A 15,563-nucleotide genomic window follows, 5' to 3' on the forward strand; every position below is an offset into this window, starting at 1 on the left:
AGTAGTTAAAATGAATCTGGCTAGCAGTTTGATAATCTAAAACTTGGTTTTATAGCTTCGATGTCACGAGTTTTTATATTTTTTTAAACTATTCCTTCGAATTTTATCACATTATCTTTATAGTATCCTAATATTGGTAGTTCTCAGCGTACTGTAGGAGGCGCTCAAAGGATCAGATATAAAGATTTCAGAGAAAAGTTTATGGTTGAAATGGCTCTGACACTTTCTCGCACTTTTCTATTGAGTTTTTTGGTTTTTTGTAATGTATTTCTTGTTGTTTTCATAACAATAATACTTATTGTGATGTCTTAGTGGTGACAAACATTTTTTTCCTCCCATCGAGGCATAGCGCAGTTTATTTTTCGACTTCCGATGAAAGATATTGAATTTAATGATTGTTCATACTTTAATCGAATTTTTTAAGAATTTTTTTGACATTAAACAATCTTAAACTTATTTTCGTGAGCTGTAAGTCAATCTCAAAAAATTCAGGACCTCTTTTTTTCTACTGTATTTGAAATGAATCTGGCTAGCAGTTTGATCATCTAACATTAACATTTGGTTTTATGGCTTCGATGCCACGAGTTTTCATACTTTTTTCAATTTTTGATTTTTTTTCTTCGTAATTTTGGTTTGCTTTGGAATTTTATCACATTATCTTAATATTGGTAGTTCTCAGTGTCTTAGAGAAGGCTTTCAAGGGATCAGAGATAAAGATTTCAGAGAAAAGGTTATGTTTTATACGGCTTTGACACTTTCTCTTACTTTTCTACTGAGTTTTTTGGTTTTTGCACGTATTTCTTGTTGTTTTCATAACCATAATACTTATTGTGATGTCTTATTGGTCACATTTTGATGACAAACATCTTTTTCGTCCCATCGAGGCATAACGTAGTGTATTTTTTGACTTCCGTTGAAAGATCTTGTATTTAGTGATTGTTAATACTCTAAAAATATTTTTTTAAGAATTTTTTTGACATTAACCAATCTTAAACTTATTTTCTTGAACTGTAAGTCAATCTCAAAAATGACAGGACCTCGTTCTTTTCTACAGTAGTTAAAATGAATCTGGCTAGCAGTTTGATAATCTAAAATTTGGTTTTATGGCTTCGACGCCACAAGTTTTCATATTTTTTTAATTTTTGTTTTTTTTTTGTAATTTTGGGTCCCTTGGAATTTTGTCACATTATCCCAATATTGGTAGTTCCCAGCGTCCTATAGAAGGCGCTCAAAGGATCAGATATTAAGATTCCAGAGAAAAGTTAATGGTTGAAATGGCTTTGACACTTTCTTGCACTTTTCTACTGAGTTTTTTGGTTTCTGCATGTATTTCTTGTTGTTTTCATAACCATAATACTTATTGTGATGTTTTATTGATGACAAACATCTTTTTCCTCCCATTGAGGGATAGCGCAGTTTATTTTTTGACTTCCGATGAAAGATATTGAATTTAATGATTGTTCATACTTTAAAAACAATTTTTTAAGAATTTTTTTGACATTAACCAAACATAAACTTTTTTTCGTGAGCTGTAAGTCAATCTGAAAAAATTTAGGACCTCGTTTTTTTCTACTGTAATTGAAATAAATCTGGCTAGCAGTTTGATCATCTAACATTTGGTTTTGTGGCTTCGATGCCACGAGTTTTCATTCTTTTTAATTTTTGGTTTTTTTTTCGTAATTTTGGGTCCCTTGGAATTTTGTCACATTATCCCAATATTGGTAGTTCCCGGCGTCCTATAGAAGGCGCTCAAAGGATCAGATATAAAGATTCCAGAGAAAAGTTAATGGTTGAAATGGCTTTGACACTTTCTTGCACTTTTCTACTGAGTTTTTTGGTTTCTGCATGTATTTCTTGTTGTTTTCATAACCATAATACTTATTGTGATGTTTTATTGATGACAAACATCTTTTTCCTCCCATTGAGGGATAGCGCAGTTTATTTTTTGACTTCCGATGAAAGATATTGAATTTAATGATTGTTCATACTTTAAAAACAATTTTTTAAGAATTTTTTTGACATTAACCAAACATAAACTTTTTTTCGTGAGCTGTAAGTCAATCTGAAAAAATTTAGGACCTCGTTTTTTTCTACTGTAATTGAAATAAATCTGGCTAGCAGTTTGATCATCTAACATTTGGTTTTGTGGCTTCGATGCCACGAGTTTTCATTCTTTTTAATTTTTGGTTTTTTTTTCGTAATTTTGGATTCCTTTGGAATTTTATCACATTATCTTAATATTGGTAGTTCTTAATGTCTTAGAGAAGGCGTTCAAAGAATCAGAGGTAAAGATTTCAGAGAAAAGTTTTTGGCTGAAATGGCTTTGACACTTTCTTGCACTTTTCTACTGAGTTTTTTGGTTTCTGCATGTATTTCTTGTTGTTTTCATAACCATAATACTTATTGTGATGTTTTTTTGATGACAAACATCTTTTTCTTCCCATCGAGGCATAACGCTGTGTATTTTTTACTTCCGTTGAATGGTGTTGAATTTAGTGATTGTTAATACTTCAAAAATATTTTTTTTTAAGAATTTTTTTGACATTAACAAATCTTAAGTTTCTTTTCGTGAACTGTAAGTCAATCTCAAAAATGACATGACCTCGTTCTTTTCTACAGTAGTTAAAATGAATCTGGCTAGCAGTTTGATAATCTAAAATTTGGTTTTATGGCTTCGACGCCACAAGTTTTCATATTTTTTTAATTATTGTTTTTTTTTGTAATTTTGGGTCCCTTGGAATTTTGTCACATTATCCCAATATTGGTAGTTCCCGGCGTCCTATAGAAGGCGCTCAAAGGATCAGATATAAAGATTTCAGAGGAAAGTTTATGGTTGAAATGGCTTTGACACTTTCTTGCACTTTTCTACTGAGTTTTTTGGTTTCTGCATGTATTTCTTGTTGTTTTCATAACCATAATACTTATTGTGATGTTTTTTTGATGACAAACATCTTTTTCTTCCCATCGAGGCATAACGCTGTGTATTTTTTACTTCCGTTGAATGATGTTGAATTTAGTGATTGTTAATACTTCAAAAATATTTTTTTTTAGAATTTTTTTGACATTAACCAATCTTAAGTTTCTTTTCGTGAACTGTAAGTCAATCTCAAAAATGACATGACCTCGTTCTTTTCTAAAGTAGTTAAAATGAATCTGGCTAGCAGGTTGAAATGGCTCTGACACTTTCTCGCACTTTTCTATTGAGTCTTTTGGTTTTTTTAATGTATTTCTTGTTGTTTTCATAACAATAATACTTATTGTGATGTCTTAGTGGTGACAAACATTTTTTCCTCCCATCGAGGCATAGCGCAGTTTATTTTTCGACTTCCGATGAAAGATATTGAATTTAATGATTGTTCATACTTTAAACGAAGTTTTTAAGAATTTTTTTGACATTAAACAATCTTAAGCTTATTTTCGTGAGCTGTAAGTCAATCTCAAAAAATTCAGGACCGCTTTTTTTCTACTGTATTTGAAATGAATCTGGCTAGCAGTTTGATCATCTAACATTAACATTTGGTTTTATGGCTTCAATGCCACGAGTTTTCATACTTTTTTTCAATTTTTGATTTTTTTTCTTCGTAATTTTGGTTTGCTTTGGAATTTTATCACATTATCTTAATATTGGTAGTTCTCAGTGTCTTAGAGAAGGCTTTCAAGGGATCAGAGATAAAGATTTCAGAGAAAAGTTTATGGTTTATACGGCTTTGACACTTTCTCTTACTTTTCTACTGAGTTTTTTGGTTTTTGCACGTATTTCTTGTTGTTTTCATAACCATAATACTTATTGTGATGTCTTATTGGTCACATTTTGATGACAAACATCTTTTGTGTCCCATCGAGGCATAACGTATTGTATTTTTTTGACTTCCGTTGAAAGATCTTGAATTTAGTGATTGTTAATACTTTAAAAATAATTTTTTTAGAATTTTTTTGACATTAACCAATCTTAAACTTATTTTCTTGAACTGTAAGTCAATCTCAAAAATGACAGGACCTCGTTCTTTTCTACAGTCGTTAAAATGAATCTGGCTAGCAGTTTGATAATCTAAAATTTGGTTTTATGGCTTCGACGCCACAAGTTTTCATATTTTTTTAATTATTGTTTTTTTTTGTAATTTTGGGTCCCTTGGAATTTTGTCACATTATCCAAATATTGGTAGTTCCCGGCGTCCTATAGAAGGCGCTCAAAGGATCAGATATAAAGATTCCAGAGAAAAGTTAATGGTTGAAATGGCTTTGACACTTTCTTGCACTTTTCTACTGAGTTTTTTGGTTTCTGCATGTATTTCTTGTTGTTTTCATAACCATAATACTTATTGTGATGTTTTATTGATGACAAACATCTTTTTCCTCCCATTGAGGGATAGCGCAGTTTATTTTTTGACTTCCGATGAAAGATATTGAATTTAATGATTGTTCATACTTTAAAAACAATTTTTTAAGAATTTTTTTGACATTAACCAAACATAAACTTTTTTTCGTGAGCTGTAAGTCAATCTGAAAAAATTTAGGACCTCGTTTTTTTCTACTGTAATTGAAATAAATCTGGCTAGCAGTTTGATCATCTAACATTTGGTTTTGTGGCTTCGATGCCACGAGTTTTCATTCTTTTTAATTTTTGGTTTTTTTTTCGTAATTTTGGATTCCTTTGGAATTTTATCACATTATCTTAATATTGGTAGTTCTTAATGTCTTAGAGAAGGCGTTCAAAGAATCAGAGGTAAAGATTTCAGAGAAAAGTTTTTTGCTGAAATGGCTTTGACACTTTCTTGCACTTTTCTACTGAGTTTTTTGGTTTCTGCATGTATTTCTTGTTGTTTTCATAACCATAATACTTATTGTGATGTTTTTTTGATGACAAACATCTTTTTCTTCCCATCGAGGCATAACGCTGTGTATTTTTTACTTCCGTTGAATGGTGTTGAATTTAGTGATTGTTAATACTTCAAAAATATTTTTTTTTAAGAATTTTTTTGACATTAACCAATCTTAAGTTTCTTTTCGTGAACTGTAAGTCAATCTCAAAAATGACATGACCTCGTTCTTTTCTAAAGTAGTTAAAATGAATCTGGCTAGCAGTTTGATAATCTAAAATTTGGTTTTATAGCTTCGATGTCACGAGTTTTTATATTTTTTTAAACTATTGTTTATTTTTGTAATTTTGGTTCCCTTCGAATTTTATCACATTATCTTTATAGTATCCTAATATTGGTAGTTCTCAGCGTCCTGTAGGAGGCGCTCAAAGGATCAGATATAAAGATTTCAGAGAAAAGTTTATGGTTGAAATGGCTCTGACACTTTCTCGCACTTTTCTATTGAGTTTTTTGGTTTTTTTTAATGTATTTCTTGTTGTTTTCATAACAATAATACTTATTGTGATGTCTTAGTGGTGACAAACATTTTTGTCCTCCCATCGAGGCATAGCGCAGTTTATTTTTTGACTTCCGATGAAAGATATTGAATTTAATGATTGTTCATACTTTAAACGAATTTTTTAAGAATTTTTTTGACATTAAACAATCTTAAACTTATTTTCGTAAGCTGTAAGTCAATCTCAAAAAATTCAGGACCTCTTTTTTTCTACTGTATTTGAAATGAATCTGGCCAGCAGTTTGATCATTTAACATTAACATTTGGTTTTATGGCTTCGATGCCACGAGTTTTCATACTTTTTTTCAATTTTTGATTTTTTTTCTTCGTAATTTTGGTTTGCTTTGGAATTTTATCACATTATCTTAATATTGGTAGTTCTCAGTGTCTTAGAGAAGGCTTTCAAGGGATCAGAGATAAAGATTTCAGAGAAAAGTTTATGGTTTATACGGCTTTGACACTTTCTCTTACTTTTCTACTGAGTTTTTTGGTTTTTGCACGTATTTCTTGTTGTTTTCATAACCATAATACTTATTGTGATGTCTTATTGATCAAATTTTGATGACAAACATCTTTTTCGTCCCATCGAGGCATAACGTAGTGTATTTTTTTGACTTCCGTTGAAAGATCTTGAATTTAGTGATTGTTAATACTTTAAAAATAATTTTTTTAGAATTTTTTTGACATTAACCAATCTTAAACTTATTTTCTTGAACTGTAAGTCAATCTCAAAAATGACAGGACCTCGTTCTTTTCTACAGTAGTTAAAATGAATCTGGCTAGCAGTTTGATAATCTAAAATTTGGTTTTATGGCTTCGACGCCACAAGTTTTCATATTTTTTTAATTTTTGTTTTTTTTGTAATTTTGGGTCCCTTGGAATTTTGTCACATTATCCCAATATTGGTAGTTCCCAGCGTCCTATAGAAGGCGCTCAAAGGATCAGATATTAAGATTCCAGAGAAAAGTTAATGGTTGAAATGGCTTTGACACTTTCTTGCACTTTTCTACTGAGTTTTTTGGTTTCTGCATGTATTTCTTGTTGTTTTCATAACCATAATACTTATTGTGATGTTTTATTGATGACAAACATCTTTTTCCTCCCATTGAGGGATAGCGCAGTTTATTTTTCGACTTCCGATGAAAGATATTGAATTTAATGATTGTTCATACTTTAAAAACAATTTTTTAAGAATTTTTTTGACATTAACCAAACATAAACTTTTTTTCGTGAGCTGTAAGTCAATCTGAAAAAATTTAGGACCTCGTTTTTTTCTACTGTAATTGAAATAAATCTGGCTAGCAGTTTGATCATCTAACATTTGGTTTTGTGGCTTCGATGCCACGAGTTTTCATTCTTTTTAATTTTTGGTTTTTTTTCGTAATTTTGGATTCCTTTGGAATTTTATCACATTATCTTAATATTGGTAGTTCTTAATGTCTTAGAGAAGGCGTTCAAAGAATCAGAGGTAAAGATTTCAGAGAAAAGTTTTTGGCTTAAATAGCTTTAACACTTTGTCGCACTTTTCTACTGAGTTTTTTTGGTTTTTGCATGTTTTTCTTGTTGTTTTTATAACCATAATACTTATTGTGATGTCTTATTTATCGCATTTTGATGACAAACATCTTTTTCTTCCCATCGAGGCATAACGTAATGTATTTTTTGACTTCCGTTGAAAGATCTTGAATTTAGTGATAGTTAATACCTTAAAAATAATTTTTTTGGTATTTTTTTGACAATAAACAATGTTAAGGTTACTTTCGTGAACTGTAAGTCATTCCCAAAAATGACAGGACCTCGTTGTTTTCTTTCTACTGCATTTAAAAAGAATCTGGCTTGCAGTTTGATCATCTAACATTTGGTTTTATGGCTTCGAAGCCACGAGTTTTCATCTATTTTTTTAATTTTTGTTTTTTTTTTCGTAATTTTGGTTTCCTTTGGAATTTTATCACATTATCTTTATATTGGTAGTTCTCAGGGTCTTAGAGAAGGCGTTCAAACAAACAGAGGTAAAGATTTCAGAGAAAAGTTTATGGTTTAATTGGCTTTAACACTTTCTCGCAATTTTCTACTGAGTTTTTTGGTTTTTGAATGTATTTCTTGTTGTTTTCAAAACCATAATACTTATTGTGATGTTTTATTGATGACAATTTGATGACAAACATCTTTTTATTCCCATCGAGGCATAGCGCAGTTTATTTTTTGAATTCCGACGAAAGATATTGAAATTAACGATTGTTCATACTTTAAAAATAATTTTTTAAGAACTTATTTGACATTAACGAATATTAAACCTATTTTCGTGAGCTGTAAGTCAATCTCAAAAAATTCAGGACCTCCTTTTTTTCTACTGTAATTGAAATGAATCTGGCTAGCAGTTTGATTGTCTAACATATGGTTTTATGGCTTCGATGCAACGAGTTTTCATTTTTTTTAAATTTAGTTTTTTTTTCGTATTTTTGGTTTCCTTTGGAATTCTATCACATTATCTTAATATTGGTAGTTCTCAGTGTCTTAGATAAGGCGTTCAAAGGATCAGAGATATGGATTTCAGAGAAAAGTATTTGGCTTAAATGGCTTTGAAACTTTCTCGCACTTTTCTACTGAGTTTTTTTTGGTTTTTGCATGTTTTTCTGGTTGTTTTTATAACCATAATACTTATTGTGATGTCTTATTGATCACATTTTGATGACAAACATCTTTTTCGTCCCATCTAGGCATAACGTAGTGTATTTTTTGACTTCCGTTGAAAGATCTTGAGTTTAATGATTGTTCATACTTTAAAAATAATTTTCCAAGAATTTTTATGACATTAACCAATCTTAAACTTATTTTCGCGAGCTGTAAGTCAATCTCAAAAAATTCAGGACCTCGTTTTTTCTACTGTAATTGAAATGAATCTGGCTAGCAGTTTGATCGTCTAACATTTGGTTTTATGGCTTCGATGCCACGAGTTTTCATACTTTTTTTAATTTTAGTTTTTTTTTCGTAATTTTGGTTTCCTTTGGAATTCTATCACATTATCTTAATATTGGTAGTTATCAGTGTCTTAGATAAGGCGTTCAAAGGATCAGAGATATAGATTTCAGAGAAAAGTTTTTGGCTTAAATGGCTTTGACACTTTCTCGCACTTTTCTACTGAGTTTTTTTGGTTTTTTCATGTTTTTCTTGGTGTTTTTATAACCATAATACTTATTGTGATGTCTTATTGATCATATTTTGATGACAAACATCTTTTTCTTCCCATCGAGGGATAACGCAGTTTATTTTTTGACTTCCGATGAAAGATATTGAATTTAACGATTGTTAAAACTTTAAAAATATTTTTTTAAGAATTTTTTTGACATTAACCAATCTTAAACTTTTTTTCGTGAGCTGTAAGTCAATCTCAAAAAATTTAGGACCTCGTTTTTTTCTACAGTAGTTAAAATGAATCTGGCTAGCAGTTTGATAATCTAAAATTTGGTTTCATGGCTTCGATGCCACGAGTTTTCATATTTTTTTAATTTTTGTTTTCGTAATTTTGGTTTCCTTTGAAATTCTATCACATTATCTTAATATTGGTAGTTCTCAGCGTCCCATAGAAGGCTCTCAAAGGATCAGAGATAAAAATTTCAGAGAAAAATTATGGTTTAAATGGCTTTGACACTTTCTCGCAATTTTCTCCTGAGTTTTTTGGTTTTTGAATGTATTTCTTGTTGTTTTCATAACCATAATACTTATTGTGATGTCTTATTGATGATAATTTGATGACAAACATCGTTTTATTCCCATCGGGGCGTAGCGCAGTTTTTTTTTGAATTCCGACGAAAGATATTGAATTCAATGATTGTTCATACTTTAAAAACAATTTTTCAAGAATTTTTATGACATTAACCATTCTTAAGCTTATTTTCGTGAGCTGTAAGTCAATCTCAAAAAAATTCAGGACCTCGTTTTTTTCTACTGTAAATAAAATGAATCTGGCTAGCAGTTTGATCATCTAACGTTTTGTTTTATGGCTTCGATGCCACGAGTTTTCATATTTTTTTAAATTTTTTTTTATTTTTCGTAATTTTCGTTTCCTTTGGAAATCTATCACATCATCTTAATATTGGTAGTTCTCAGTGTCTTAGAGAAGGCGTTCAAAGCATCAGAGATATTTTTTTGAGAGAAAAGTTTATGCTTTGACACTTTCTCGCACTTTTCTTCTGAGTTTTTTTGGTTTTTGCATGTATTTCTTGTTGTTTTCATAAACATAATACTTATTGTGATGTCTTTTTGATGGCAAACATCCTTTTCCTCCCATCGAGGCATAGCGCAGTTTATATTTTGACTTCTGATGAAAGATATTGAATTTAATGATTGTTCATACTTTAAAAATAATTTTTCAAGAATTTTCATGACATTAACCAATCTTAAACTTTTTTTCGTGAGCTCTAAGTCATTCTCAAAAAATTCATGACCTCGCAGTTTGATCATCGCAGTTTGATCAAAAATTCATGACCTCGCAACTTTGGTTTTATGGATTCGATGCCACGAGTTTTCATATTTTTTTTTAATATTTGTTTTTTTTTGTAATTTTGGTTTCCTTTGGAATTTTATCACATTATCTTAATATTGGTAGTTCTCAGTCTCTTAGAGAAGGCGCTCAAAGGATCTTAGATAAAGATTTCAGAGAACAGTTTATGATTTAAATGGCTTCGACACTTTCTAGCACTCTCTACTGAAATTTTAGGTTTTTGCCTGCTTTTTTGTTGTTTTCATTACCATAAGTCTTATTGTGATGTCTTATTGATAAATCTAAGATGACAAACATCCTTATCTCCTTTTCGAGGCATAAGGTTGCATTTTTATTGACTTCCGTTGGGAGCTAATAAACTTAGTGGCTGTTAAGACTTTAAGAAAAAAAATTTTGACACTAACTCTTATTCAACTTTTTTTCATGAACTAAAATTCAGTCCCAGTAATGGCAGGACACTCATCCTTATAACTGTAAACGAAATAATTCTGGAAAGCGCTTTTATCTGCTAACTATTGGTTTGGTTTCAAAACTTCAGTGCCACGAGTTTTCAATAATTTATAAAACAATTTAAATATTTTGTTTGTAATTTTTTTTCTATAGAAATCTTATCTCATTTTTCTATTATCGATAGTTCAAATTGGCTCTTAGAAAAAATCTAACGGCACCTAGATAATGTTTTCATGGAAATGCTAATGGTTTAAATATCTTCGACACTTTTTTCTCGCACATTTGTGCGAGAAGAAAGTGCCGAAGAGAAGAAAGAGTTTTTGGGTTTTGCATGTATTTGTCGTTGTTTTCATAATTATAGGAATTATTGTTATGTCTTATTGATGACATTTTGATGAAATACATCTTTTTCTTCCCATCGAGGCATAGCGCAGTGTATTTTTTGAATTCCGACGAAAGATATTGAAATTCATGATTGTTAATACTTTAATAATAATTTTTTTAGTATTTTTTTGACATTAACCAATCTTAAATTATTTTCGTGAGCTCTAAGTCAATCTCAAAAAATTCATGACGTCGTTTTTTTTTACTGTAATTGAAATGGATCTGGGTAGCAGTTTTATCATCTAACATTTGGTTTTATGGCTTCGATGCCACGAGTTTCTTATATTCTTTTAATTTTTCTTTTTTTTCTAATTTTGGTTCCCTTTAGAATTTTATCACATTATCCTAATATTGGTAGTTATCAGCGTCCTAGAGAAGGCGCTCAAAGAATCAGAGATAAAGATTTCAGGGAGAATTTTGTGGTTTACATGGCGTTGACACTTTCTCGCATTTTTCTACTTGACACTTTCTCGAGTTTTTGGTTTTTGAGTGTATTTGTTGTTGTTTTCAAAATCATACGACTTATTGTGATGTCTTATTGATGACAATTTGATGGCAAACATCTTTTTCTTCCCATCGAGGCATAGCGCAGTGTATTTTTTGACTTCCGTTTAAAGATATTGAATTTAATGATTGTTAATACTTTAATAAAAATGTTTTTAGTGTTTTTTTGACATTAACCAATCTTAAACTTATTTTCGTGAACTGTGAGTCAATCTCAAAAATGACAAGACCTCGTTGTTTTCTTTCTACTGCATTTAAAAAGAATCTGGCTTGCAGTTTGATCATCTAACATTTGGTTTTATGGCTTCGATGCCACGAGTTTTTATATATTTTTTTATTTTTTCTTTTTTTTTGTAATTTTGGTTCACTTTGCAATTTTATCACATTATTCTAATATTGGTAGTTCTCAGCGTCCAAGAGAAGGCGCCCAAAGGATCATAGATAAGGATTTCAGAGAAAAGTTCATAGTTTAAAGGTCTTTGACACTTTCTCGCTCTTCTCTACTGAGTTTTTTGTTTTTGCATGTATTTGTTTTTTGTTTTCATAACCATAATACTTATTGTGATGTATTATTGAAGACAATTTGACTGCAAACATTTTTTTTGTCCCATCAAGGCATAGCGCAGTATTTTTTTTGACTTCCGATGAAAGATCTTGAATTTAATGATTGTTAATACTTTAATAAAAAATTTTTTAGTATTTTTTTGACATTAACCAATCTTAAACTTATTTTCGTGAAATGTGAGTCAATCTCAAAAATGACACGACCTCGTTCTTTTTTACTGCATTTAAAAAAAATCTGGCTGGCAGTTTTATTATCTAACATTTGGTTTCATGGCTTCGATGCCACGAGTTTTTATATATATTTTTTTAATTTTTCTTTTTTTTTGTAATTTGGTTCCCTTTAGAATTTTATCACATTATTCTAATATTGGTAGTTCTCAGCGTCCTAGAGAAGGCGCTCAAAGGATCATAGTTAAGGATTTCAGAGAAAAGTTTATGGCTTAAATGGCTTTGACACTTTCTCGCTCTTCTCTACTGAGTTTTTTTATTTTTGCATGTATTTGTTTTTTTGTTTTCATAACCATAATACTTATTGTGATGTCTTATTGAAGACAATTTGACTGCAAACATTTTTTTCGTCCCATCAAGGCATAGCGCAGTATATTTTTGACTTCCGATGAAAGATCTTGAATTTAATGATTGTTAATACTTTAATAAAAAATTTTTTAGTTTTTTTTTGACATTAACCAATCTTAAACTTATTTTCGTGAACTGTGAGTCAATCTCAAAAATGACACGACCTCGTTCTTTTCTACTGCATTTAAAAAGAATCTGGCTGGCAGTTTTATTATCTAACATTTGGTTTTATGGCTTCGATGCCACGAGTTTTTATATATTTTTTTTTAATTTTTCTTTTTTTTTTGTAATTTTGGTTCCCTTTACAATTTTATCACATTATTCTAATATTGGTAGTTCTCAGCGTCCTAGAGAAGGCGCTCAAAGGATCATAGATAAGGATTTCAGAGAAAAGTTTATGGCTTAAATGGCTTTGACACTTTCTCGCACTTTTCTACTGAGTTTATTGTTTTTGCATGTATTTGTTTTTTGTTTTCATAACCATAATACTTATTATGATGTCTTATTGATGACAATTTGATGACAAACATCTTTTTTTTCCCATCGAGGCATAGCGCAGTATTTTTTTGACTTCCGATGAAAGATCTTGAATTTAATGATTGTTAATACTTTAATATTAATTTTTTTAGTATTTTTTTGACATTAACCAATCTTAAACTTATTTTCTTGAACTGTGAGTCAATCTCAAAAATGACAGGACCTCATTCTTTTCTACTGCATTTAAAAAGAATCTGGCTTGCAGTTTTATCATCTAACATTTGGTTTTATGGCTTCGATGCCACGAGTTTTTTAATATATTTTTTTAATTTTTGTTTTTTTTTTCGTAATTTTGGTTTCCTTTGGAATTTTATCACATTATCTTTATATTGGTAGTTCTCAGTGTCTTAGAGAAGGCGTTCAAAGAATCAGAGGTAAAGATTTCAGAGAAAAGTTTTTGGCTTAAATGGCTTTGACACTTTGTCGCACTTTTCTACTGAGTTTTTTTGGTTTTTGCACGTATTTCTTGTTGTTTTCATAACCATAATACTTATTGTGATGTCTTATTGGTCACATTTTGATGACAAACATCTTTTTTGTCCCATCGAGGCATAACGTAGTGTATTTTTTGACTTCCGTTGAAAGATCTTGAATTTAGTGAATGTTAATACTTTAAAAACAATTTTTTTACAATTTTTTTGACGTTAACCAATGTTAAACTTATTTTCTTGAACTGTAAGTCAATCTCAAAAATGACAGGACCTCGTTCTTTTCTACAGTAGTTAAAATGAATCTGGCTAGCAGTTTGATAAACTAAAATTTGGTTTTATGGCTTCGACGCCACGAGTTTTCATATTTTTTTAATTATTGTTTATTTTTGTAATTTTGGGTCCCTTGGAATTTTGTCACATTATCCCAAAATTGGTAGTTCTCAGTGTCCTATAGAAGGCGCTCAAAGGATCAGATATAAAGATTTCAGAGAAAAGTTTATGGTTGAAATGGCTTTGACACTTTCTTGCACTTTTCTACTGAGTTTTTTGGTTTCTGCATGTATTTCTTGTGGTTTTCATAACCATAATACTTATTGTGATGTTTTATTGATGACAAACATCTTTTTCCTCCCATTGAGGGATAACGCAGTTTATTTTTTGACTTCCGATGAAAGATATTGATTTTAATGATTGTTAAAACTTTAAAAATATTTTTTTAAGAATTTTTTTGACATTAACCAATCTTAAACTTTTTTTCGTGAGCTGTAAGTCAATCTCAAAAAATTTAGGACCTCGTTTTTTTCTACTGTAATTAAAATGAATCTGGCTAGCAGTTTGATCAACGAACATTTGGTTTTATGGCTTCGATGTCACGAGTTTTTTTATATTTTTTAAATTTTTCTTTTTTTTTGTAATTTTGGTTCCCTTTAGAATTTTATCACGTTATTCTAATATTGGTAGTTCTCAGCGTCCTAGAGAAGGCGCTCAAAAGATCATAGACAAAGATTTCAGAGAAAAGTTTATGGTTTAATTGGCTTTGACACCTTCTCGCACTTTTCTACTGAGTTTATTGTTTTTGCATGTATTTGTTTTTTTTCATAACCATAATACTTATTGTGATGTCTTATTGATGACAATTTAATTGCAAACATCTTTTTCTTCCCGTCAAGGCATAGTGCAGTTTTTTTTGACTTCCGATGAAAGATCTTGAATTTAATAATTGTTAATACTTTAATAATAATTTTTTAGTATTTTTTTGACATTAACCAATCTTAAACTTATTTTCGTGAACTGTCAGTCAATATCAAAAATGACAGGAGCTCGTTCTTTTCTACTGCATATAAAAAGAATCTGGCTTGCAGTTTGATCATCTAACATTTGGTTTTATGGCTTCGATGCCACGAGTTTCTTATATTCTTTTAATTTTTCTTTTTTTTTGTAATTTTGTTTCCCTTTAGAATTTTATCACATTATTCTAATATTGGTAGTTCTCAGCGTCCTAAAGAAGGCGCTCAAAGAATCAGAGATAAAGATTTCAGGGAGAAGTTTATGGTTTACATGGCGTTGACACTTTCTCGCATTTTTCTACTGAGTTTTTGGTTTTTGAGTGTATTTATTGATGTTTTCAAAATCATACAACTTATTGTGATGTCCTGTTGATGACTTATGATTGATAAACATCCTTGATTTCTCAAGGAGGCATAACTTAGTGCTTTTTTTGTCTTACGTTGAAACCTATTGAAGTTAACGGCGTTGAAATAACGGGTTTCCTCACAATTTTCGTAGTTTATTTATTTGTTCATACTTGTTGATTTTCTGAAGTCATTTTGTTAAAAACTCTATGAGATTAGAGATTTTAGTACCATTTTTTTATTGGCTTCGACATTTTTGTCGCTCAATTTTTTTTGATCAAGCTGTTTTTGCCTTTTTTTAATTCTTTATGTAGTTTTAAAATGCTAACTGGTCTCATAAGCTTCTAAATGAGAATTGGATGAATGATGTTGCTCAATGCACTCAGTTTATAGCGATTAGTATTAAAGTTTACACTAATGTGCGTTCTCAAAGTTCTTTTTACACTTTTCAGATTTTTTCTTTTCGTAAACTTGTAACCTATTCTCATCATTGATAGGTTCCACCATATTCCCTGTAATTTAAGTACTATTTTTCCAATGATATTATGTCATAACAGATGTGTTTTTTGTTGGACAATATGCGTTTTCATAAAAGTTTTGTGCGTGGTTAAT

This window comes from Convolutriloba macropyga, chromosome 7 (assembly GCF_964194025.1).
Source record: "Convolutriloba macropyga chromosome 7, txConMacr16.3, whole genome shotgun sequence".
In the NCBI taxonomy this organism is placed as follows: domain Eukaryota; kingdom Metazoa; phylum Xenacoelomorpha; order Acoela; family Convolutidae; genus Convolutriloba; species Convolutriloba macropyga.